Source organism: Phyllobates terribilis, unplaced genomic scaffold, assembly GCF_046119375.1.
Source record: "Phyllobates terribilis strain yellow unplaced genomic scaffold, ASM4611937v1 Scaffold_30__1_contigs__length_15301838, whole genome shotgun sequence".
Taxonomy (NCBI): Eukaryota; Metazoa; Chordata; class Amphibia; order Anura; family Dendrobatidae; genus Phyllobates; species Phyllobates terribilis.
In genome coordinates this window covers 11,112,420-11,137,658 of record NW_027362790.1, presented here as the reverse complement: position 1 = coordinate 11,137,658, position 25,239 = coordinate 11,112,420, and the positions used below count along the sequence as shown (strand labels likewise).

At 47.8% G+C, this 25,239-nt stretch overlaps 13 non-coding genes and 4 pseudogenes across 13 annotated transcripts; all 17 read left to right on the top strand.

The window, feature by feature from the left end:
- The first annotated feature begins 1,576 nt into the window (after window positions 1-1,576).
- Window positions 1,577-1,770, top strand: LOC141179963 (U2 spliceosomal RNA). Its single transcript, XR_012255879.1, has one exon. It is a non-coding gene; the product is annotated as a U2 spliceosomal RNA (small nuclear RNA).
- Window positions 1,771-2,885: 1,115 nt separating this feature from the next.
- LOC141180063 (U2 spliceosomal RNA) lies at window positions 2,886-2,977 on the top strand (annotated as a pseudogene).
- A 792-nt stretch (window positions 2,978-3,769) lies between these two features.
- Window positions 3,770-3,955, top strand: LOC141179854 (U2 spliceosomal RNA). The gene has a single exon (XR_012255807.1). It is a non-coding gene; the product is annotated as a U2 spliceosomal RNA (small nuclear RNA).
- Window positions 3,956-5,070: 1,115 nt separating this feature from the next.
- Window positions 5,071-5,261, top strand: LOC141179240 (U2 spliceosomal RNA). Its single transcript, XR_012255274.1, has one exon. It is a non-coding gene; the product is annotated as a U2 spliceosomal RNA (small nuclear RNA).
- A 1,115-nt stretch (window positions 5,262-6,376) lies between these two features.
- LOC141179609 (U2 spliceosomal RNA) lies at window positions 6,377-6,567 on the top strand. Its single transcript, XR_012255608.1, has one exon. It is a non-coding gene; the product is annotated as a U2 spliceosomal RNA (small nuclear RNA).
- A 1,115-nt stretch (window positions 6,568-7,682) lies between these two features.
- Window positions 7,683-7,760, top strand: LOC141179990 (U2 spliceosomal RNA; annotated as a pseudogene).
- A 5,564-nt stretch (window positions 7,761-13,324) lies between these two features.
- On the top strand, window positions 13,325-13,518 carry LOC141179721 (U2 spliceosomal RNA). The gene has a single exon (XR_012255708.1). It is a non-coding gene; the product is annotated as a U2 spliceosomal RNA (small nuclear RNA).
- Window positions 13,519-14,633: 1,115 nt separating this feature from the next.
- LOC141180010 (U2 spliceosomal RNA) lies at window positions 14,634-14,749 on the top strand (annotated as a pseudogene).
- A 525-nt stretch (window positions 14,750-15,274) lies between these two features.
- Window positions 15,275-15,456, top strand: LOC141179697 (U2 spliceosomal RNA). Its single transcript, XR_012255686.1, has one exon. It is a non-coding gene; the product is annotated as a U2 spliceosomal RNA (small nuclear RNA).
- Window positions 15,457-16,571: 1,115 nt separating this feature from the next.
- On the top strand, window positions 16,572-16,762 carry LOC141179239 (U2 spliceosomal RNA). The gene has a single exon (XR_012255273.1). It is a non-coding gene; the product is annotated as a U2 spliceosomal RNA (small nuclear RNA).
- A 1,115-nt stretch (window positions 16,763-17,877) lies between these two features.
- Window positions 17,878-17,993, top strand: LOC141180007 (U2 spliceosomal RNA; annotated as a pseudogene).
- A 525-nt stretch (window positions 17,994-18,518) lies between these two features.
- Window positions 18,519-18,700, top strand: LOC141179692 (U2 spliceosomal RNA). The gene has a single exon (XR_012255681.1). It is a non-coding gene; the product is annotated as a U2 spliceosomal RNA (small nuclear RNA).
- A 1,115-nt stretch (window positions 18,701-19,815) lies between these two features.
- LOC141179238 (U2 spliceosomal RNA) lies at window positions 19,816-20,006 on the top strand. The gene has a single exon (XR_012255272.1). It is a non-coding gene; the product is annotated as a U2 spliceosomal RNA (small nuclear RNA).
- A 1,115-nt stretch (window positions 20,007-21,121) lies between these two features.
- On the top strand, window positions 21,122-21,312 carry LOC141179235 (U2 spliceosomal RNA). The gene has a single exon (XR_012255270.1). It is a non-coding gene; the product is annotated as a U2 spliceosomal RNA (small nuclear RNA).
- A 1,115-nt stretch (window positions 21,313-22,427) lies between these two features.
- On the top strand, window positions 22,428-22,618 carry LOC141179234 (U2 spliceosomal RNA). Its single transcript, XR_012255269.1, has one exon. It is a non-coding gene; the product is annotated as a U2 spliceosomal RNA (small nuclear RNA).
- A 1,115-nt stretch (window positions 22,619-23,733) lies between these two features.
- LOC141179401 (U2 spliceosomal RNA) lies at window positions 23,734-23,924 on the top strand. The gene has a single exon (XR_012255420.1). It is a non-coding gene; the product is annotated as a U2 spliceosomal RNA (small nuclear RNA).
- A 1,115-nt stretch (window positions 23,925-25,039) lies between these two features.
- LOC141179624 (U2 spliceosomal RNA) lies at window positions 25,040-25,230 on the top strand. The gene has a single exon (XR_012255621.1). It is a non-coding gene; the product is annotated as a U2 spliceosomal RNA (small nuclear RNA).
- The last annotated feature ends 9 nt before the right edge of the window (window positions 25,231-25,239 follow it).

The following is a 25,239-nucleotide window of genomic DNA, read 5'->3' as shown; positions in this document are numbered from 1 at the left end:
CTCCTCCCTTCCAACGGTGTTGAGGCGGGTGGGAACAGCAGGGGGTGAAGGTGCTGTGTTTAAAGAGGTGGAGTTATGCAGATCTAAAATGCGTGGATTGCAGCAGCAGCAAGCCGAAAAGTGCAGGCATGTAAGGGATCTAGAGGTTGACAACATGTCTTCTTAACGGGAGTCCAGGAGCTCATCTCCACAAATGGACTTTTCAGGATCCTTGGGTGGCTCCGTAGTTTGAAACCAATTCTGGTTATCGCTTCTCGGCCTTTTGGCTAAGATCAAGTGCAGTGATCTAGCGGTTTCTGCCTTGGTCTTGGCTGGGAGGCGCTTGGGGTACCCGGCTCCTTGGCCTGGGGGGATCGCTACACTTATCGGTGGAGCTAAACCCCCCTGCTGCTATTAGGGAGTCGGATTAGTCCCTGGGCAACGAGAGGCGATCACCTTGTCACCACACATAGCTGTGGGGGGCAACTGTCGCCACACATAGCTGTGGTGGCAACATTTGGAGGATTAAAAGGAAAAAACGGAAGGAAAACGGATCGTTGAGATGGAGTTTTGGAAAAAGAAGAGATGCTTACGTTTTTTTGTGAAACGGGAGACGGAAGAAACTTTTTTGGAAGAAAAATGGATTCTGGAAATTTTGAGGAAATATGAAGTTTTGGAGAAGGATATCTACTGTATGCAAGAAATAAAGCAAGGTAAAGTTTGTGATGTGACTCTAGTTTCTGAGGAAAAGTGCATTCATTTTTTCAAAGGCTGGAGTGAAGAGGATTCTGGGAAAATTGGAGTAAGTGCATCATTCATGGGGAAACCGAAGAGTGTGATAATTTACATGGACAATCCGTTTGTGGAAATAGAGGAGATAATGGTTTTTTTGGAATCTAAATGTAAGATGGTAAAGTTTCAGAAATTATACAGGAACAAAGTTGGTATTTGGAACGGAAAGAGACGTTTTTTGGTGTGGACAACAGGAGAAGAAAATTTGCATAATGGGAGGATTATGGTAAACGGGAGTTCTGGGTATTGTTACATGGAAAGCAGCAAAGGAACTTTTGAAAAGAACTTTGGAGGACAAAAGGAAGATATTGGTGATAAAATGAAGAAGGAAGTTGATGCCATAATTATAGAGGAGAATAAGCAGGGAAAAGAAGTTGAAAGTTTAAAGGTGAAATTGAAGAAAAAGGTAACGGTACAGGAAAATTGTGGATCAAGGAAAGTATCTGGTGAAAAGAAAGAAGTAAAAGAGGAAAAGGGTAAAGTGTTGGAGAAGGTGGTGACTTTCAGAGATGATGAGGAAGAGTATGATAGGGAACAGATGCGGTTAGAGCATGAGGAGGAAGAAAAGAAGTTAAGGGGTTTTGTTGGGAGGAAAGTAAAAGAGAAAAAGGGGATATTTAGTTTGGGAAACCGGGTGAAGTAATGTCAGTGGTGATTTGTTTGGAAACTGTTGAAACTGCAAAGGAATTGTTATGTTTGACTTTATATATATTAATTCAAATGAAAAAATATAAATATAATATCTAAACACGATGATGGAACTAAAATCTTGAGTTTGGTGATATACGATTTAAGATTATAAAACTTAATTTCTGAGTGTTTGGAAAAAAAAAAAAAAAAAAAAAATCTATTCTTATCAGTTTAATATCTGATACGTCCCCTATCTGGGGACCATATATTAAATGGATTTTTAGAACAGGGAGATGGAAAAAGAGCTTGCTCTGTCCACTCCACGCATTGACCTGGTATTGCAGTATCTCCAGGACCGGTGCACCCCTTCTTTAATGCAGTTTCTAAAATCAGAAAGAATTGAATTCAATGTTTTTTGTTCATTTTGCTTGTTTGTCGGATTTTGGGATGGACTCTTTGGCTTTGCTTTTCTTCTCCTCATTGGATTTTTCATGTTCAAAGTTGCAGAAGCCAGATTACAAGCTCATTTTGGTTCAACTTCAGCAACTGTGCATTGCATTGCCATGTAATGTGATGCAATGCTATCTTTCTAGCTCTCCCTTTTTACTTCCTTTTGGATAAACAGACATATTAGGCAAGCATTTTGGAGCTTTCACCTAAATAACTACAGGTGGTGAGATAAGCTGCACAATATAATTGACCTTTCAGTATATTGTTGCACACACACCATCTATTTAGCAAATGCCCTTGTTATCAACAGCAGCCTTTTAAACTCACCTGAGCTAACAGGTATGTGCGCTGGTTACTCTGCTGCGCTTAAAATTTCTTTTTTGGTTTGCTACAATGCCTTTTCTGAAACGTTGTCTCCTTCTGCTGGAACACTGACTTCTTTCATTTAATGCCTGCAGACTATAAAAGAGAACCCAACCCAAAAAGTTTGGTTGATTAGTCTGTGGCATTCTGTTAAACTGTTGCTTATGGCGGTCTCTGTGAGCTTCTCAGCGACATTCAGCCAGCCAGGTATCCTGCCTGCAGTAGATGGAATGTGGCAATGGAACGCTGGCTGCGCGTGTCATAATAGGCTCTGAGCCTTTATATACCTGTGCACAGCAGCAGCCACCTTCAGTCTGCTGCTGGACAGCCAGCAGCAGCAGCAGCAGGAGAGGTATGTAATCAGGAGCCCTCCTGCTAAGGGTAGACAGCTGCTCGTTCCACCCCACCCCCCGCCTTAATTGGTTCTCCTCCCTTCCAACAGTGTTGAGGCGGGTGGGAACAGCAGGGGGTGAAGGTGCTGTGTTTAAAGAGGTGGAGTTATGCAGATCTAAAACGCGTGGATTGCAGCAGCAGCAAGCCGAAAAGTGCAGGCATGTAAGGGATCTAGAGGTTGACAACATGTCTTCTTAACGGGAGTCCAGGAGCTCATCTCCACAAATGGACTTTTCAGGATCCTTGGGTGGCTCCGTAGTTTGAAACCAATTCTGGTTATCGCTTCTCGGCCTTTTGGCTAAGATCAAGTGTAGTATCTTTCGAAAAGGCGGTTTTGGATGTTGGCCGCCCTAGTAGATTGATACATTATGCACACTGGGGTTTAGGCACTTGTTAGTACGCCAGTTGGCTAATATAGTCATCTGGTGGAAAGCATGGCCCCCCAGGATCGACGCCATTGGGCCGGGGAAGATCGAAAGCCCGAAGTGTGAAGTGCCCCAGGAGTGGTGACCCTGGGGTGCCTTAACTCACTGGGATTGGGAACCCCACTTGAGTTTATGGCACATTTGCACTAGCACTTCAATATTTCTTTCTTCACACACACCCTTATTCCGGGCCTTCTGGCCTTAGGATGGGGAATTTTTCAATTCCCGGTCGAAGGTCCGGGCAGTATTATACTGTGAAACCTTCACTATTTATTTAATTTTTTTTGTCACTGTGTGTCCACTTTTTCACGTGTGTCCACGTCCTTACTAGGATTTTGTCGGGATGCGGTTCCCTTACGGGTTCCTCTCTTGGCAGGTCTAGGGGGGGAGTGTGTGGCCATCAGGTTCCGCTCCCCCCTGAACCCCCCTGACTCTCCTCTTTCGGGAGGAGAGCATTGTTGTCTCCCCTCTTCCGGGAGGGGAGCACAGTCTTTGGCTCCCAGTGCCTTGCTCGGGTGAGAACTCGGGCAGGTATTGGGGGTAAGATTGGGTCGCCTCTGGCTTCGGCTGGAGGTGGCTATTTGTCCCTGTTCCTCGCTGTGGCCTTCTGGCTCGGAGGGACGGGGAATGGTTTGGGGGACCCTTCTCCTTTTGGAGAGGGTTTCAAGAAGACCAGCATCCTAGTGCACTTTTTTTGCGGCACTTGTCACTTTTTTAAGCGCACTCGGGTTTTGTACACGAATTCGGGCTTTCGATAAAAAAAAAAAAAATCTGTTCTTATCAGTTTAATATCTGATACGTCCCCTATCTGGGGACCATATATTAAATGGATTTTTAGAACAGGGAGATGGAAAAAGAGCTTGCTCTGTCCACTCCACGCATTGACCTGGTATTGCAGTATCTCCAGGACCGGTGCACCCCTTCTTTAATGCAGTTTCTAAAATCAGAAAGAATTGAATTCAATGTTTTTTGTTCATTTTGCTTGTTTGTCGGATTTTGGGATGGACTCTTTGGCTTTGCTTTTCTTCTCCTCATTGGATTTTTCATGTTCAAAGTTGCAGAAGCCAGATTACAAGCTCATTTTGGTTCAACTTCAGCAACTGTGCATTGCATTGCCATGTAATGTGATGCAATGCTATCTTTCTAGCTCTCCCTTTTTACTTCCTTTTGGATAAACAGACATATTAGGCAAGCATTTTGGAGCTTTCACCTAAATAACTACAGGTGGTGAGATAAGCTGCATAATATAATTGACCTTTCAGTATATTGTTGCACACACACCATCTATTTAGCAAATGCCCTTGTTATCAACAGCAGCCTTTTAAACTCACCTGAGCTAACAGGTATGTGCGCTGGTTACTCTGCTGCGCTTAAAATTTCTTTTTTGGTTTGCTACAATGCCTTTTCTGAAACGTTGTCTCCTTCTGCTGGAACACTGACTTCTTTCATTTAATGCCTGCAGACTATAAAAGAGAACCCAACCCAAAAAGTTTGGTTGATTAGTCTGTGGCATTCTGTTAAACTGTTGCTTATGGCGGTCTCTGTGAGCTTCTCAGCGACATTCAGCCAGCCAGGTATCCTGCCTGCAGTAGATGGAATGTGGCAATGGAACGCTGGCTGCGCGTGTCATAATAGGCTCTGAGCCTTTATATACCTGTGCACAGCAGCAGCCACCTTCAGTCTGCTGCTGGACAGCCAGCAGCAGCAGCAGCAGGAGAGGTATGTAATCAGGAGCCCTCCTGCTAAGGGTAGACAGCTGCTCGTTCCACCCCACCCCCCGCCTTAATTGGTTCTCCTCCCTTCCAACGGTGTTGAGGCGGGTGGGAACAGCAGGGGGTGAAGGTGCTGTGTTTAAAGAGGTGGAGTTATGCAGATCTAAAACGCGTGGATTGCAGCAGCAGCAAGCCGAAAAGTGCAGGCATGTAAGGGATCTAGAGGTTGACAACATGTCTTCTTAACGGGAGTCCAGGAGCTCATCTCCACAAATGGACTTTTCAGGATCCTTGGGTGGCTCCGTAGTTTGAAACCAATTCTGGTTATCGCTTCTCGGCCTTTTGGCTAAGATCAAGTGTAGTATCTGTTCTTATCAGTTTAATATCTGATACGTCCCCTATCTGGGGACCATATATTAAATGGATTTTTAGAACAGGGAGATGGAAAAAGAGCTTGCTCTGTCCACTCCACGCATTGACCTGGTATTGCAGTATCTCCAGGACCGGTGCACCCCTTCTTTAATGCAGTTTCTAAAATCAGAAAGAATTGAATTCAATGTTTTTTGTTCATTTTGCTTGTTTGTCGGATTTTGGGATGGACTCTTTGGCTTTGCTTTTCTTCTCCTCATTGGATTTTTCATGTTCAAAGTTGCAGAAGCCAGATTACAAGCTCATTTTGGTTCAACTTCAGCAACTGTGCATTGCATTGCCATGTAATGTGATGCAATGCTATCTTTCTAGCTCTCCCTTTTTACTTCCTTTTGGATAAACAGACATATTAGGCAAGCATTTTGGAGCTTTCACCTAAATAACTACAGGTGGTGAGATAAGCTGCACAATATAATTGACCTTTCAGTATATTTTTGCACACACACCATCTATTTAGCAAATGCCCTTGTTATCAACAGCAGCCTTTTAAACTCACCTGAGCTAACAGGTATGTGCGCTGGTTACTCTGCTGCGCTTAAAATTTCTTTTTTGGTTTGCTTCAATGCCTTTTCTGAAACGTTGTCTCCTTCTGCTGGAACACTGACTTCTTTCATTTAATGCCTGCAGACTATAAAAGAGAACCCAACCCAAAAAGTTTGGTTGATTAGTCTGTGGCATTCTGTTAAACTGTTGCTTATGGCGGTCTCTGTGAGCTTCTCAGCGACATTCAGCCAGCCAGGTATCCTGCCTGCAGTAGATGGAATGTGGCAATGGAACGCTGGCTGCGCGTGTCATAATAGGCTCTGAGCCTTTATATACCTGTGCACAGCAGCAGCCACCTTCAGTCTGCTGCTGGACAGCCAGCAGCAGCAGCAGCAGGAGAGGTATGTAATCAGGAGCCCTCCTGCTAAGGGTAGACAGCTGCTCGTTCCACCCCACCCCCCGCCTTAATTGGTTCTCCTCCCTTCCAACGGTGTTGAGGCGGGTGGGAACAGCAGGGGGTGAAGGTGCTGTGTTTAAAGAGGTGGAGTTATGCAGATCTAAAACGCGTGGATTGCAGCAGCAGCAAGCCGAAAAGTGCAGGCATGTAAGGGATCTAGAGGTTGACAACATGTCTTCTTAACGGGAGTCCAGGAGCTCATCTCCACAAATGGACTTTTCAGGATCCTTGGGTGGCTCCGTAGTTTGAAACCAATTCTGGTTATCGCTTCTCGGCCTTTTGGCTAAGATCAAGTGTAGTATCTGTTCTTATCAGTTTAATATCTGATACGTCCCCTATCTTGGGACCATATATTAAATGGATTTTTAGAACAGGGAGATGGAAAAAGAGCTTGCTCTGTCCACTCCACGCATTGACCTGGTATTGCAGTATCTCCAGGACCGGTGCACCCCTTCTTTAATGCAGTTTCTAAAATCAGAAAGAATTGAATTCAATGTTTTTTGTTCATTTTGCTTGTTTGTCGGATTTTGGGATGGACTCTTTGGCTTTGCTTTTCTTCTCCTCATTGGATTTTTCATGTTCAAAGTTGCAGAAGCCAGATTACAAGCTCATTTTGGTTCAACTTCAGCAACTGTGCATTGCATTGCCATGTAATGTGATGCAATGCTATCTTTCTAGCTCTCCCTTTTTACTTCCTTTTGGATAAACAGACATATTAGGCAAGCATTTTGGAGCTTTCACCTAAATAACTACAGGTGGTGAGATAAGCTGCACAATATAATTGACCTTTCAGTATATTGTTGCACACACACCATCTATTTAGCAAATGCCCTTGTTATCAACAGCAGCCTTTTAAACTCACCTGAGCTAACAGGTATGTGCGCTGGTTACTCTGCTGCGCTTAAAATTTCTTTTTTGGTTTGCTACAATGCCTTTTCTGAAACGTTGTCTCCTTCTGCTGGAACACTGACTTCTTTCATTTAATGCCTGCAGACTATAAAAGAGAACCCAACCCAAAAAGTTTGGTTGATTAGTCTGTGGCATTCTGTTAAACTGTTGCTTATGGCGGTCTCTGTGAGCTTCTCAGCGACATTCAGCCAGCCAGGTATCCTGCCTGCAGTAGATGGAATGTGGCAATGGAACGCTGGCTGCGCGTGTCATAATAGGCTCTGAGCCTTTATATACCTGTGCACAGCAGCAGCCACCTTCAGTCTGCTGCTGGACAGCCAGCAGCAGCAGCAGCAGGAGAGGTATGTAATCAGGAGCCCTCCTGCTAAGGGTAGACAGCTGCTCGTTCCACCCCACCCCCCGCCTTAATTGGTTCTCCTCCCTTCCAACGGTGTTGAGGCGGGTGGGAACAGCAGGGGGTGAAGGTGCTGTGTTTAAAGAGGTGGAGTTATGCAGATCTAAAACGCGTGGATTGCAGCAGCAGCAAGCCGAAAAGTGCAGGCATGTAAGGGATCTAGAGGTTGACAACATGTCTTCTTAACGGGAGTCCAGGAGCTCATCTCCACAAATGGACTTTTCAGGATCCTTGGGTGGCTCCGTAGTTTGAAACCAATTCTGGTTATCGCTTCTCGGCCTTTTGGCTAAGATCAAGTGTAGTATCTGTTCTTTTAAGAACACAAGAGCTACGATCTACACTTGACGAGAGCGATCGAACTCGGAAGGAGAAGAGCTTCGGAGCCCAGCTGACATCAGAGAACGAAGGCGGATATCGGTGGGAGGAAGAAGCTCTAAAGAATCCAGAAGAAGACGAAGACTCGGAGAAGAATCGGGCTGTCCTGTGGAATCTTCGAGGAAGAAAATCATCGAGACAAAGACCTTTCGGGGAATTTGTCCAGAACACGACGGGAGAAGAATCTGCATAGCTCCACCCATTCCGGGAAGAGTTCCAGATCCAGCTCCAAGAAGTAACTGCAGGAGGAAAGCCATGGCAAGCGCTGCGAGGAAGGCCGAAAAGAAGAGCCTGGAGCTGGGGACAGCCAGGAGGGCCCAGCCAGGAGCCGATTCTGACCCCAAGGACTCTGCCTCCACGACTGGCCAGCAGAAGGGACCCCAGAAGCCCCGCCACGAAGCTCCAGCCCTGGAGCCATGGATGCGGCAGACGGTGGCCCTGAAGCTGAAGGAAGTGGATGGGAGGGTGCCGGACATGTCCTCGGACGTGTTCTGCCAGAAGATGCTGCTGGATCGAGGCTTCTCCAGGTCGGACACCCTCAGCATCCAGACCTTCTTGACGGGGATCTTCTTCGTCACCTTCGCCACTGTGAACACCTGCAGGAGGTTCTGGGAAATGGTAAGCGCAAAAGGACCGGATAATTCTTTCTCTGCCTTTACAGGTAGCTGCCCTATCCAGAGGGATGAAAGGAGGATCACGGTCTCCATGCGCAACCCGCACACCCCAGGCCAAGACATCTGTACCTTCCTGAGACGCTTCTGTTTGGTTGTGAAGGAACCCTCTCACATCCTGAATGGACTCGGCTTCTGGACAGGTAAGTGGTCGGTGACCGTTAGACTTCACAGGGACCTGGCGTACTCAGACGGACTTCGGCACCTGCCCCCGACATTCTCCCTGGGCAACTCCTACGGCCTCATCTATTACCCGGACATGCCGCGGAACTGCAGGAGATGCGGCAAGAACGGCCACGAGATGAAGGACTGCAAGGAGGATGCCTGCAGGATTTGTCGAGTGACGGGACACAGCTCGAAGGACTGCCCGAAGAAGACGTCCTGCAACCTGTGTGGGCTGGCGGCTCATCTGTACAAGGATTGCCCCAGGCGTGAGAGATCCTGGGCATCGGTGGTTGCGACGACCCCAGCTACGGAGGACAAGGCCCCGACGACCAGGCCTGTGAAGGTCAAGGACGCGACGACCAAGGCCCCAGCGGCCAAGGCCGAGACGACCAAGGCCAAAGCGGTCAAGGAGTCGGTGGCCAAAGCCCCAGCGACGGTCCCAGCAGCTCCGAAGCAGAAGAAAAAGTCAAAGGAGGGTAAGAGTTCTGTCACCCCTCTCTCGATCCCTCCCCCTGCCACCCCCGTCCAATCCCCCCCCACCCCGGCCACCCCTGCTGAGGATTCCACTTCCTCTTCCTCCTTCCCCTACTCCTCAGCAGGTGTCCTTTCCCCTGCCCCGGCAGCCACTCTCCCTCCCCAGACCATGGTAGCGGTGGAATTAACCTTTCCTCCACCCGCCGCTATCTATTCCGAGGAGGATTTTCCCCTTCTTGTCTCCCCAGTTCCAACCCGGGGAAAGAGGAAGGTGGAGGACAGCCCTGCTACTGAATCCTCCAAAAAGAAGATTCTGGATTTCGTAGGCGAAAAGGAGGATACCCTCCCTGAGCCAGAAGAGATGGAGCACATGGTTGAGACCCTGGTGGCCGAGCCAGAAGAGGAGGAACTGGTGGTCGCCGAGATTGAGGCCGCGCTGCTTGACCAGATGGAGGAAGAGGGCCTGCTGGTGATCCCGTCACCAGCAGTCAACACCGACGAGGGACCACCCGACCGGAGTGGTAACTAAGGTGTATTGCCTGCGCTAACTTTTTCTTTTTTCCCTACATGATGGCTAATATTAACTTATTTTCCATTAATGTCAGGAGCATCAAGGACAAGTTCAGACGTCAGACTATTTATGCCTTCCTTACTTCCCAGTTGTGTGATGTTTATATGTTGCAGGAATGTTCCCTTCCCTCCTCTAGGTCCTTCAAACATCTGGCCAGGGAGTGGTCCCACGGTCCATCCTACTGGTCCGGTGGGGGTGACTGCAAGTCTGCGGGGGTCGCAATTCTGATCAGGGGGGGCGCATTCACGCTTGAGTCCGTCCAGGAGCTCATCTGCGGCAGGGCTCTTGTTGTAGATGGCAACTGGGCGGGAGAACCTGTCAGGTTCATCAACGTGTATGCGTCCCCACTGAAGAATGAGCGTTTGGAGCTTTTCCAGACCCTGCGGCTTCAGCTTGCCACCACCAGGACCTTAGTGATGGCCGGGGATTTCAACTGCCCCATCGAGGAGGACGGTCGTAGTTCTGGCACATCTGCCAAGTTGGACATCACGTCCAAGCTGCTCATCGAGATGGTAACCGAGGCCTCTCTTCAGGACGTGGTGGGCTCCATGGGGAGAGGCTCCACGAACTATTCGTGGAGCCGACCCGATGGCTCACTCCGCTCCAGGATTGACTTTGTGTTCACCTCTCGGGCAGTCAGGCAGAGTAGGCACTCGATGGTCTCCTGCTTCTTCTCCGACCACAGAGCCATTCACTTACAAGGTGTCCTCGGCGACGGTTTTCCGTCCGGCCCCGGCTCCTGGAAGCTGAATTGTGCTCTGCTGGCTCAGGATGAAGTCGTGGAGGAGCTGAGAGCAGCCTACGCAATGTGGCAGTCCTACAAGGGTAGCTTCCAAACAGTCTCTGATTGGTGGGAATATGTTAAACTTGAGTTTCGCTGTTTCTTTCAGGCCAAGGGTCGACAACAGGAGTGTGAGAAGAGGAGGGACTTCAGAGGGCTGCAGCGCGAGCTGCGGTCGCTGCAGGACCTTCTTCACTGCGGCTGGGACGTGAGGGAGGAGCTGGAGGAGACCAAGAAGAGCCTGAAAAGGCACTTTGAGGAGGAGTCCAAGCGAATCATCTTCCGTTCCAAAGTGGAGAATCTGGAGAAGGGTGAGAAATGTAACTCATTCTTTTTCAGGAAACTTCATGCCGGTCACACGCCCCTGAACGAGCTGCGAGACGAGAGCGGAAACATGCGACGTGGGAAGGAGGACGTGATGAGGGTCGTCAGCGACTTCTACAGCGAACTCTACTCCCACAAGACTACCGACCCCGACGCTGCTGATAAGTTCCTGTCAGGTATCACTAACCATCTTGATCCTGCAGGCACGGCAGCCTTGGACAAACCTCTGATGGTGGGCGAATTGCTCTCTGCCGCTAAATCCTTTAGGACCGGCAGGACCCCGGGCAGTGATGGTCTTCCAGCGGAGCTCTATGTAGCGCTGGGAGACCTCATCTGTCCGGACCTGTTGGACCTGTACGAGGAGATGGTGGTGGAGGGTAGAATGCCTCCATCTTTGAGGGAAGGAATGGTCACGATCCTGTACAAGCGGAAGGGAGAGAGGTGCGACCTGAGGAATTGGCGTCCCATCACTCTGCTCAACGTGGACTACAAGATCCTGGCCAAGACGATGGCGACACGACTTAAGACGGTCATCGGACGGATCATCCACCCGGACCAGACCTGCGGCATCCCTGGACGTCGCATCGCAGACAGCCTCGCTCTCGTGCGGGACACGGTCGAGTACATCAAGGTCCGCCGCGCACACGCGGCCCTGGTCTCCTTGGATCAGGAGAAGGCCTTCGACCGGGTTTCCCACGAGTTCATGGGCCGAGCTCTGCACCGGTTAGGTTTGGGTAACATGTTTTGTTCGTATGTCCGTCTGATGTATTTTGATATCCACAGCTCGGTGTTGGTGAACGGCTGGAAGACTGACCCCTTCCCTGTCCTCTCTGGGGTCAGACAAGGCTGCCCTCTATCACCTCTTCTTTTTGTTTGTGTTATAGAACTCTTCGCAGAGGCTATCCGGCAGAATGGAGAGATCAGAGGGATCACCGCACCGGGTCCGGGACGACACGAGGTCAAGTGCTCGCTCTACATGGACGACGTCACCGTCTTCTGCGCTGATCGTGGTTCAGTCGACGCCCTCGTCCAGACGTGTGAGAGGTTCGGCCGGGCTTCAGGGGCCAAAGTCAACTGCAGGAAGTCGGAAGCCATGCTCTTCGGGGATTGGCAGCCGGCCTCCTCCGCCCCCTTCCCCTTCAACATTCAACCGGATTTCCTCAAGGTGCTGGGAGTCTGGTTCGGGAAGGAAGGAGCGGCCCTCAAGTCCTGGCAAGAACGCTTGGCCAAGGTGAAGCAACGGATCGGACTCTGGAGCCTCAGACACCTCACTTGTGAGGGTAAGGCACTCGTCCTGCGTAATGAGGTCCTGCCCGTCTTGCAGTACACGGCGCAGGCCTGGCCCCCACACGTCACTGTGTGCAGGGCCATTACCAGGACAGTGTTTCACTTTGTCTGGGGATCCAAGATGGACAGAGTCAGGCGGGCCGTCATGTACAAGGAGCCTCGCAAGGGTGGGAAGGGCGTTCCAGATATCCCCACCCTCCTGCGATCCTCTTTTGTGTGTGATTGTGTCCGCCGGACTTTGCAAGTCAAGAATGGCTCCGCGTGCAGGTCCATGTCTCGCTTCTTCCTGCTTCCTCTTTGGAGGCGACTCGGCTGGGACAAGTGGGACAGCTCCTTCCCCTACAACTGGACGACGCCATGGTTCTACGGAGACGTCGTTCGATTTGTGGGGGAGCATCAACTGGAGGGACTCAAGCCCGACTTGTGGAAGCCCAAAACTATCCACAAGCTAATCAGAGCCAAGGATGACGTGGAGAACATCACAGGACTTCACCAGGACACGCTGGAGACTGTGTGGACAAATGTGTCGTCTGACAGGCTGACCAACGGGCACAAGGACTTGTCGTGGATGGCGATTCAGGGCCGACTGCCCGTCCGGTCATTCATGCATGCCCGGAACCTGTGCAAGACCCGGTACTGCCCAAGGTGCCCCTTCGTGGAGGAAACATCTTTGCACACTTTTTGGGACTGCGGATTTGCACAGCGCCTATTGACTGCACTTGAGGACGACCTGAGGAACTCTGTCCCCAGGGCGAGCCTATCGCACCATTCTGTGCTTTATGGACTCTTCCCTGGGGTTCATACCGTCGGAGCCATCCAGGAGGCTTGGCGCCTTATGAACTGCTTCAAGGATGCCGTTTGGGTCGCCAGGAACCGGCTCATCTTGAGGAGGGAGAGGATGTCCATCCAGGACTGCCGCAGGCTGATCCACAGCCTGCTCAGAGACTATTCCATCATGGACGGTCCGGAGGACGAGGACGAGGACTAAACCCCTCCTCCCCCTCTCCCCTTATGTGTCTTGTCTTTCAATAAAGCTTCGGGCCTGTGATTTTCCCCTCCCCATCCCCTTTTTCCCAATCCCCATCCCTTATCACGGTTCGTCGTACTGTATTAATTGACATGCTTTTTCTTTCAGATTGAGTGTTTTGTGTAGCATAGGGGTGTGATGTGTCTAGTTAGTGCGTCGTATCCTCATGCTATGTAAATATGATGTAGAATTCTGTGTGTACTGGGCTGCGGCACTGTACACTGTCTGTTAACTTATTTTTTGTGCTAATAAAAGATATATTCAATCAAAAAAATCTGTTCTTATCAGTTTAATATCTGATACGTCCCCTATCTGGGGACCATATATTAAATGGATTTTTAGAACAGGGAGATGGAAAAAGAGCTTGCTCTGTCCACTCCACGCATTGACCTGGTATTGCAGTATCTCCAGGACCGGTGCACCCCTTCTTTAATGCAGTTTCTAAAATCAGAAAGAATTGAATTCAATGTTTTTTGTTCATTTTGCTTGTTTGTCGGATTTTGGGATGGACACTTTGGCTTTGCTTTTCTTCTCCTCATTGGATTTTTCATGTTCAAAGTTGCAGAAGCCAGATTACAAGCTCATTTTGGTTCAACTTCAGCAACTGTGCATTGCATTGCCATGTAATGTGATGCAATGCTATCTTTCTAGCTCTCCCTTTTTACTTCCTTTTGGATAAACAGACATATTAGGCAAGCATTTTGGAGCTTTCACCTAAATAACTACAGGTGGTGAGATAAGCTGCACAATATAATTGACCTTTCAGTATATTGTTGCACACACACCATCTATTTAGCAAATGCCCTTGTTATCAACAGCAGCCTTTTAAACTCACCTGAGCTAACAGGTATGTGCGCTGGTTACTCTGCTGCGCTTAAAATTTCTTTTTTGGTTTGCTACAATGCCTTTTCTGAAACGTTGTCTCCTTCTGCTGGAACACTGACTTCTTTCATTTAATGCCTGCAGACTATAAAAGAGAACCCAACCCAAAAAGTTTGGTTGATTAGTCTGTGGCATTCTGTTAAACTGTTGCTTATGGCGGTCTCTGTGAGCTTCTCAGCGACATTCAGCCAGCCAGGTATCCTGCCTGCAGTAGATGGAATGTGGCAATGGAACGCTGGCTGCGCGTGTCATAATAGGCTCTGAGCCTTTATATACCTGTGCACAGCAGCAGCCACCTTCAGTCTGCTGCTGGACAGCCAGCAGCAGCAGCAGCAGGAGAGGTATGTAATCAGGAGCCCTCCTGCTAAGGGTAGACAGCTGCTCGTTCCACCCCACCCCCCGCCTTAATTGGTTCTCCTCCCTTCCAACGGTGTTGAGGCGGGTGGGAACAGCAGGGGGTGAAGGTGCTGTGTTTAAAGAGGTGGAGTTATGCAGATCTAAAACGCGTGGATTGCAGCAGCAGCAAGCCGAAAAGTGCAGGCATGTAAGGGATCTAGAGGTTGACAACATGTCTTCTTAACGGGAGTCCAGGAGCTCATCTCCACAAATGGACTTTTCAGGATCCTTGGGTGGCTCCGTAGTTTGAAACCAATTCTGGTTATCGCTTCTCGGCCTTTTGGCTAAGATCAAGTGTAGTATCTTTTGAAAAGGCAGTTTTGTCCTTGGGCTGCCCTAGTAAATTGATGCATATTACACACTGGTTTGGTGCACTTGTTAGTACGCCAGGTGTCTCATAGAGTTATCTGATGGAAAACATGGCCCTCCAGGATCGAAGTCACTAGGCTGGGTAAGTGTGAGGGCTTTGGAGCAATGTGCCCCAGGAGTAGGCGCCCTGGTGGGAGTCCAAGCTTACTGGGACTGGGAACCCCAGAAAGACTTGGCTTCGTAGCACGCCGCACCTTTGCCAATCATACTTTCTGAGCAACCCCCCCCTATTCCTGGCCTCCGGGCTAGGAAGGGGAATTTTTATAAAACCGGTCGGAGGTCCGGTCAGCTTTGGGCTGAGAAACCAACACAGGCTCCAGCTCCACTAAGGTGGCAGCCTAGATGGAAGCTGGGAGCACGAAAACGGCTCTTCTCCGGCTTCGGCTAGGGAGAGCATCGGAGATCCCTGACCCTCGCTGTGGCCTTCTGGCTCGGAGGGATGGGGATGGTTTATTGGGGACCCTCTCCTCCGGGAAGGGTCCACATGAATCCTCGCCTCGTGCGCTGTTTTGGTGTGACTTCGGTCACATTTTTCAGTGCCTTGGATGCAGCTTCAATCAAAAAATCTGTTCTTATCAGTTTAATATCTGATACGTCCCCTATCTGGGGACCATATGTTAAATGGATTTTTAGAACAGGGAGATGGAAAAAGAGCTTGCTCTGTCCACTCCACGCATTGACCTGGTATTGCAGTATCTCCAGGACCGGTGCACCCCTTCTTTAATGCAGTTTCTAAAATCAGAAAGAATTGAATTCAATGTTTTTTGTTCATTTTGCTTGTTTGTCGGATTTTGGGATGGACTCTTTGGCTTTGCTTTTCTTCTCCTCATTGGATTTTTCATGTTCAAAGTTGCAGAAGCCAGATTACAAGCTCATTTTGGTTCAACTTCAGCAACTGTGCATTGCATTGCCATGTAATGTGATGCAATGCTATCTTTATAGCTCTCCCTTTTTACTTCCTTTTGGATAAACAGACATATTAGGCAAGCATTTTGGAGCTTTCACCTAAATAACTACAGGTGGTGAGATAAGCTGCACAATATAATTGACCGTTCAGTATATTGTTGCACACACACCATCTATTTAGCAAATGCCCTTGTTATCAACAGCAGCCTTTTAAACTCACCTGAGCTAACAGGTATGTGCGCTGGTTACTCTGCTGCGCTTAAAATTTCTTTTTTGGTTTGCTACAATGCCTTTTCTGAAACGTTGTCTCCTTCTGCTGGAACACTGACTTCTTTCATTTAATGCCTGCAGACTATAAAAGAGAACCCAACCCAAAAAGTTTGGTTGATTAGTCTGTGGCATTCTGTTAAACTGTTGCTTATGGCGGTCTCTGTGAGCTTCTCAGCGACATTCAGCCAGCCAGGTATCCTGCCTGCAGTAGATGGAATGTGGCAATGGAACGCTGGCTGCGCGTGTCATAATAGGCTCTGAGCCTTTATATACCTGTGCACAGCAGCAGCCACCTTCAGTCTGCTGCTGGACAGCCAGCAGCAGCAGCAGCAGGAGAGGTATGTAATCAGGAGCCCTCCTGCTAAGGGTAGACAGCTGCTCTTTCCACCCCACCCCCCGCCTTAATTGGTTCTCCTCCCTTCCAACGGTGTTGAGGCGGGTGGGAACAGCAGGGGGTGAAGGTGCTGTGTTTAAAGAGGTGGAGTTATGCAGATCTAAAACGCGTGGATTGCAGCAGCAGCAAGCCGAAAAGTGCAGGCATGTAAGGGATCTAGAGGTTGACAACATGTCTTCTTAACGGGAGTCCAGGAGCTCATCTCCACAAATGGACTTTTCAGGATCCTTGGGTGGCTCCGTAGTTTGAAACCAATTCTGGTTATCGCTTCTCGGCCTTTTGGCTAAGATCAAGTGTAGTATCTGTTCTTATCAGTTTAATATCTGATACGTCCCCTATCTGGGGACCATATATTAAATGGATTTTTAGAACAGGGAGATGGAAAAAGAGCTTGCTCTGTCCACTCCACGCATTGACCTGGTATTGCAGTATCTCCAGGACCGGTGCACCCCTTCTTTAATGCAGTTTCTAAAATCAGAAAGAATTGAATTCAATGTTTTTTGTTCATTTTGCTTGTTTGTCGGATTTTGGGATGGACTCTTTGGCTTTGCTTTTCTTCTCCTCATTGGATTTTTCATGTTCAAAGTTGCAGAAGCCAGATTACAAGCTCATTTTGGTTCAACTTGAGCAACTGTGCATTGCATTGCCATGTAATGTGATGCAATGCTATCTTTCTAGCTCTCCCTTTTTACTTCCTTTTGGATAAACAGACATATTAGGCAAGCATTTTGGAGCTTTCACCTAAATAACTACAGGTGGTGAGATAAGCTGCACAATATAATTGACCTTTCAGTATATTGTTGCACACACACCATCTATTTAGCAAATGCCCTTGTTATCAACAGCAGCCTTTTAAACTCACCTGAGCTAACAGGTATGTGCGCTGGTTACTCTGCTGCGCTTAAAATTTCTTTTTTGGTTTGCTACAATGCCTTTTCTGAAACGTTGTCTCCTTCTGCTGGAACACTGACTTCTTTCATTTAATGCCTGCAGACTATAAAAGAGAACCCAACCCAAAAAGTTTGGTTGATTAGTCTGTGGCATTCTGTTAAACTGTTGCTTATGGCGGTCTCTGTGAGCTTCTCAGCGACATTCAGCCAGCCAGGTATCCTGCCTGCAGTAGATGGAATGTGGCAATGGAACGCTGGCTGCGCGTGTCATAATAGGCTCTGAGCCTTTATATACCTGTGCACAGCAGCAGCCACCTTCAGTCTGCTGCTGGACAGCCAGCAGCAGCAGCAGCAGGAGAGGTATGTAATCAGGAGCCCTCCTGCTAAGGGTAGACAGCTGCTCGTTCCACCCCACCCCCCGCCTTAATTGGTTCTCCTCCCTTCCAACGGTGTTGAGGCGGGTGGGAACAGCAGGGGGTGAAGGTGCTGTGTTTAAAGAGGTGGAGTTATGCAGATCTAAAACGCGTGGATTGCAGCAGCAGCAAGCCGAAAAGTGCAGGCATGTAAGGGATCTAGAGGTTGACAACATGTCTTCTTAACGGGAGTCCAGGAGCTCATCTCCACAAATGGACTTTTCAGGATCCTTGGGTGGCTCCGTAGTTTGAAACCAATTCTGGTTATCGCTTCTCGGCCTTTTGGCTAAGATCAAGTGTAGTATCTTTTGAAAAGGCAGTTTTGTCCTTGGGCTGCCCTAGTAAATTGATGCATATTACACACTGGTTTGGTGCACTTGTTAGTACGCCAGGTGTCTCATAGAGTTATCTGATGGAAAACATGGCCCTCCAGGATCGAAGTCACTAGGCTGGGTAAGTGTGAGGGCTTTGGAGCAATGTGCCCCAGGAGTAGGCGCCCTGGTGGGAGTCCAAGCTTACTGGGACTGGGAACCCCAGAAAGACTTGGCTTCGTAGCACGCCGCACCTTTGCCAATCATACTTTCTGAGCAACCCCCCCCTATTCCTGGCCTCCGGGCTAGGAAGGGGAATTTTTATAAAACCGGTCGGAGGTCCGGTCAGCTTTGGGCTGAGAAACCAACACAGGCTCCAGCTCCACTAGGGTGGCAGCCTAGATGGAAGCTGGGAGCACGAAAACGGCTCTTCTCCGGCTTCGGCTAGGGAGAGCATCGGAGATCCCTGACCCTCGCTGTGGCCTTCTGGCTCGGAGGGATGGGGATGGTTTATTGGGGACCCTCTCCTCCGGGAAGGGTCCACATGAATCCTCGCCTCGTGCGCTGTTTTGGTGTGACTTCGGTCACATTTTTCAGTGCCTTGGATGCAGCTTCAATCAAAAAATCTGTTCTTATCAGTTTAATATCTGATACGTCCCCTATCTGGGGACCATATATTAAATGGATTTTTAGAACAGGGAGATGGAAAAAGAGCTTGCTCTGTCCACTCCACGCATTGACCTGGTATTGCAGTATCTCCAGGACCGGTGCACCCCTTCTTTAATGCAGTTTCTAAAATCAGAAAGAATTGAATTCAATGTTTTTTGTTCATTTTGCTTGTTTGTCGGATTTTGGGATGGACTCTTTGGCTTTGCTTTTCTTCTCCTCATTGGATTTTTCATGTTCAAAGTTGCAGAAGCCAGATTACAAGCTCATTTTGGTTCAACTTCAGCAACTGTGCATTGCATTGCCATGTAATGTGATGCAATGCTATCTTTATAGCTCTCCCTTTTTACTTCCTTTTGGATAAACAGACATATTAGGCAAGCATTTTGGAGCTTTCACCTAAATAACTACAGGTGGTGAGATAAGCTGCACAATATAATTGACCGTTCAGTATATTGTTGCACACACACCATCTATTTAGCAAATGCCCTTGTTATCAACAGCAGCCTTTTAAACTCACCTGAGCTAACAGGTATGTGCGCTGGTTACTCTGCTGCGCTTAAAATTTCTTTTTTGGTTTGCTACAATGCCTTTTCTGAAACGTTGTCTCCTTCTGCTGGAACACTGACTTCTTTCATTTAATGCCTGCAGACTATAAAAGAGAACCCAACCCAAAAAGTTTGGTTGATTAGTCTGTGGCATTCTGTTAAACTGTTGCTTATGGCGGTCTCTGTGAGCTTCTCAGCGACATTCAGCCAGCCAGGTATCCTGCCTGCAGTAGATGGAATGTGGCAATGGAACGCTGGCTGCGCGTGTCATAATAGGCTCTGAGCCTTTATATACCTGTGCACAGCAGCAGCCACCTTCAGTCTGCTGCTGGACAGCCAGCAGCAGCAGCAGCAGGAGAGGTATGTAATCAGGAGCCCTCCTGCTAAGGGTAGACAGCTGCTCTTTCCACCCCACCCCCCGCCTTAATTGGTTCTCCTCCCTTCCAACGGTGTTGAGGCGGGTGGGAACAGCAGGGGGTGAAGGTGCTGTGTTTAAAGAGGTGGAGTTATGCAGATCTAAAACGCGTGGATTGCAGCAGCAGCAAGCCGAAAAGTGCAGGCATGTAAGGGATCTAGAGGTTGACAACATGTCTTCTTAACGGGAGTCCAGGAGCTCATCTCCACAAATGGACTTTTCAGGATCCTTGGGTGGCTCCGTAGTTTGAAACCAATTCTGGTTATCGCTTCTCGGCCTTTTGGCTAAGATCAAGTGTAGTATCTGTTCTTATCAGTTTAATATCTGATACGTCCCCTATCTGGGGACCATATATTAAATGGATTTTTAGAACAGGGAGATGGAAAAAGAGCTTGCTCTGTCCACTCCACGCATTGACCTGGTATTGCAGTATCTCCAGGACCGGTGCACCCCTTCTTTAATGCAGTTTCTAAAATCAGAAAGAATTGAATTCAATGTTTTTTGTTCATTTTGCTTGTTTGTCGGATTTTGGGATGGACTCTTTGGCTTTGCTTTTCTTCTCCTCATTGGATTTTTCATGTTCAAAGTTGCAGAAGCCAGATTACAAGCTCATTTTGGTTCAACTTGAGCAACTGTGCATTGCATTGCCATGTAATGTGATGCAATGCTATCTTTCTAGCTCTCCCTTTTTACTTCCTTTTGGATAAACAGACATATTAGGCAAGCATTTTGGAGCTTTCACCTAAATAACTACAGGTGGTGAGATAAGCTGCACAATATAATTGACCTTTCAGTATATTGTTGCACACACACCATCTATTTAGCAAATGCCCTTGTTATCAACAGCAGCCTTTTAAACTCACCTGAGCTAACAGGTATGTGCGCTGGTTACTCTGCTGCGCTTAAAATTTCTTTTTTGGTTTGCTACAATGCCTTTTCTGAAACGTTGTCTCCTTCTGCTGGAACACTGACTTCTTTCATTTAATGCCTGCAGACTATAAAAGAGAACCCAACCCAAAAAGTTTGGTTGATTAGTCTGTGGCATTCTGTTAAACTGTTGCTTATGGCGGTCTCTGTGAGCTTCTCAGCGACATTCAGCCAGCCAGGTATCCTGCCTGCAGTAGATGGAATGTGGCAATGGAACGCTGGCTGCGCGTGTCATAATAGGCTCTGAGCCTTTATATACCTGTGCACAGCAGCAGCCACCTTCAGTCTGCTGCTGGACAGCCAGCAGCAGCAGCAGCAGGAGAGGTATGTAATCAGGAGCCCTCCTGCTAAGGGTAGACAGCTGCTCGTTCCACCCCACCCCCCGCCTTAATTGGTTCTCCTCCCATCCAACGGTGTTGAGGCGGGTGGGAACAGCAGGGGGTGAAGGTGCTGTGTTTAAAGAGGTGGAGTTATGCAGATCTAAAACGCGTGGATTGCAGCAGCAGCAAGCCGAAAAGTGCAGGCATGTAAGGGATCTAGAGGTTGACAACATGTCTTCTTAACGGGAGTCCAGGAGCTCATCTCCACAAATGGACTTTTCAGGATCCTTGGGTGGCTCCGTAGTTTGAAACCAATTCTGGTTATCGCTTCTCGGCCTTTTGGCTAAGATCAAGTGTAGTATCTGTTCTTATCAGTTTAATATCTGATACGTCCCCTATCTGGGGACCATATATTAAATGGATTTTTAGAACAGGGAGATGGAAAAAGAGCTTGCTCTGTCCACTCCACGCATTGACCTGGTATTGCAGTATCTCCAGGACCGGTGCACCCCTTCTTTAATGCAGTTTCTAAAATCAGAAAGAATTGAATTCAATGTTTTTTGTTCATTTTGCTTGTTTGTCGGATTTTGGGATGGACTCTTTGGCTTTGCTTTTCTTCTCCTCATTGGATTTTTCATGTTCAAAGTTGCAGAAGCCAGATTACAAGCTCATTTTGGTTCAACTTCAGCAACTGTGCATTGCATTGCCATGTAATGTGATGCAATGCTATCTTTCTAGCTCTCCCTTTTTACTTCCTTTTGGATAAACAGACATATTAGGCAAGCATTTTGGAGCTTTCACCTAAATAACTACAGGTGGTGAGATAAGCTGCACAATATAATTGACCTTTCAGTATATTGTTGCACACACACCATCTATTTAGCAAATGCCCTTGTTATCAACAGCAGCCTTTTAAACTCACCTGAGCTAACAGGTATGTGCGCTGGTTACTCTGCTGCGCTTAAAATTTCTTTTTTGGTTTGCTACAATGCCTTTTCTGAAACGTTGTCTCCTTCTGCTGGAACACTGACTTCTTTCATTTAATGCCTGCAGACTATAAAAGAGAACCCAACCCAAAAAGTTTGGTTGATTAGTCTGTGGCATTCTGTTAAACTGTTGCTTATGGCGGTCTCTGTGAGCTTCTCAGCGACATTCAGCCAGCCAGGTATCCTGCCTGCAGTAGATGGAATGTGGCAATGGAACGCTGGCTGCGCGTGTCATAATAGGCTCTGAGCCTTTATATACCTGTGCACAGCAGCAGCCACCTTCAGTCTGCTGCTGGACAGCCAGCAGCAGCAGCAGCAGGAGAGGTATGTAATCAGGAGCCCTCCTGCTAAGGGTAGACAGCTGCTCGTTCCACCCCACCCCCCGCCTTAATTGGTTCTCCTCCCTTCCAACGGTGTTGAGGCGGGTGGGAACAGCAGGGGGTGAAGGTGCTGTGTTTAAAGAGGTGGAGTTATGCAGATCTAAAACGCGTGGATTGCAGCAGCAGCAAGCCGAAAAGTGCAGGCATGTAAGGGATCTAGAGGTTGACAACATGTCTTCTTAACGGGAGTCCAGGAGCTCATCTCCACAAATGGACTTTTCAGGATCCTTGGGTGGCTCCGTAGTTTGAAACCAATTCTGGTTATCGCTTCTCGGCCTTTTGGCTAAGATCAAGTGTAGTATCTGTTCTTATCAGTTTAATATCTGATACGTCCCCTATCTGGGGACCATATATTAAATGGATTTTTAGAACAGGGAGATGGAAAAAGAGCTTGCTCTGTCCACTCCACGCATTGACCTGGTATTGCAGTATCTCCAGGACCGGTGCACCCCTTCTTTAATGCAGTTTCTAAAATCAGAAAGAATTGAATTCAATGTTTTTTGTTCATTTTGCTTGTTTGTCGGATTTTGGGATGGACTCTTTGGCTTTGCTTTTCTTCTCCTCATTGGATTTTTCATGTTCAAAGTTGCAGAAGCCAGATTACAAGCTCATTTTGGTTCAACTTCAGCAACTGTGCATTGCATTGCCATGTAATGTGATGCAATGCTATCTTTCTAGCTCTCCCTTTTTACTTCCTTTTGGATAAACAGACATATTAGGCAAGCATTTTGGAGCTTTCACCTAAATAACTACAGGTGGTGAGATAAGCTGCACAATATAATTGACCTTTCAGTATATTGTTGCACACACACCATCTATTTAGCAAATGCCCTTGTTATCAACAGCAGCCTTTTAAACTCACCTGAGCTAACAGGTATGTGCGCTGGTTACTCTGCTGCGCTTAAAATTTCTTTTTTGGTTTGCTACAATGCCTTTTCTGAAACGTTGTCTCCTTCTGCTGGAACACTGACTTCTTTCATTTAATGCCTGCAGACTATAAAAGAGAATCCAACCCAAAAAGTTTGGTTGATTAGTCTGTGGCATTCTGTTAAACTGTTGCTTATGGCGGTCTCTGTGAGCTTCTCAGCGACATTCAGCCAGCCAGGTATCCTGCCTGCAGTAGATGGAATGTGGCAATGGAACGCTGGCTGCGCGTGTCATAATAGGCTCTGAGCCTTTATATACCTGTGCACAGCAGCAGCCACCTTCAGTCTGCTGCTGGACAGCCAGCAGCAGCAGCAGCAGGAGAGGTATGTAATCAGGAGCCCTCCTGCTAAGGGTAGACAGCTGCTCGTTCCACCCCACCCCCCGCCTTAATTGGTTCTCCTCCCTTCCAACGGTGTTGAGGCGGGTGGGAACAGCAGGGGGTGAAGGTGCTTTGTTTAAAGAGGTGGAGTTATGCAGATCTAAAACGCGTGGATTGCAGCAGCAGCAAGCCGAAAAGTGCAGGCATGTAAGGGATCTAGAGGTTGACAACATGTCTTCTTAATGGGAGTCCAGGAGCTCATCTCCACAAATGGACTTTTCAGGATCCTTGGGTGGCTCCGTAGTTTGAAACCAATTCTGGTTATCGCTTCTCGGCCTTTTGGCTAAGATCAAGTGTAGTATCTGTTCTTATCAGTTTAATATCTGATACGTCCCCTATCTGGGGACCATATATTAAATGGATTTTTAGAACAGGGAGATGGAAAAAGAGCTTGCTCTGTCCACTCCATGCATTGACCTGGTATTGCAGTATCTCCAGGACCGGTGCACCCCTTCTTTAATGCAGTTTCTAAAATCAGAAAGAATTGAATTCAATGTTTTTTGTTCATTTTGCTTGTTTGTCGGATTTTGGGATGGACTCTTTGGCTTTGCTTTTCTTCTCCTCATTGGATTTTTCATGTTCAAAGTTGCAGAAGCCAGATTACAAGCTCATTTTGGTTCAACTTCAGCAACTGTGCATTGCATTGCCATGTAATGTGATGCAATGCTATCTTTCTAGCTCTCCCTTTTTACTTCCTTTTGGATAAACAGACATATTAGGCAAGCATTTTGGAGCTTTCACCTAAATAACTACAGGTGGTGAGATAAGCTGCACAATATAATTGACCTTTCAGTATATTGTTGCACACACACCATCTATTTAGCAAATGCCCTTGTTATCAACAGCAGCCTTTTAAACTCACCTGAGCTAACAGGTATGTGCGCTGGTTACTCTGCTGCGCTTAAAATTTCTTTTTTGGTTTGCTACAATGCCTTTTCTGAAACGTTGTCTCCTTCTGCTGGAACACTGACTTCTTTCATTTAATGCCTGCAGACTATAAAAGAGAACCCAACCCAAAAAGTTTGGTTGATTAGTCTGTGGCATTCTGTTAAACTGTTGCTTATGGCGGTCTCTGTGAGCTTCTCAGCGACATTCAGCCAGCCAGGTATCCTGCCTGCAGTAGATGGAATGTGGCAATGGAACGCTGGCTGCGCGTGTCATAATAGGCTCTGAGCCTTTATATACCTGTGCACAGCAGCAGCCACCTTCAGTCTGCTGCTGGACAGCCAGCAGCAGCAGCAGCAGGAGAGGTATGTAATCAGGAGCCCTCCTGCTAAGGGTAGACAGCTGCTCGTTCCACCCCACCCCCCGCCTTAATTGGTTCTCCTCCCTTCCAACGGTGTTGAGGCGGGTGGGAACAGCAGGGGGTGAAGGTGCTGTGTTTAAAGAGGTGGAGTTATGCAGATCTAAAACGCGTGGATTGCAGCAGCAGCAAGCCGAAAAGTGCAGGCATGTAAGGGATCTAGAGGTTGACAACATGTCTTCTTAACGGGAGTCCAGGAGCTCATCTCCACAAATGGACTTTTCAGGATCCTTGGGTGGCTCCGTAGTTTGAAACCAATTCTGGTTATCGCTCCTCGGCCTTTTGGCTAAGATCAAGTGTAGTATCTGTTCTTATCAGTTTAATATCTGATACGTCCCCTATCTGGGGACCATATATTAAATGGATTTTTAGAACAGGGAGATGGAAAAAGAGCTTGCTCTGTCCACTCCACGCATTGACCTGGTATTGCAGTATCTCCAGGACCGGTGCACCCCTTCTTTAATGC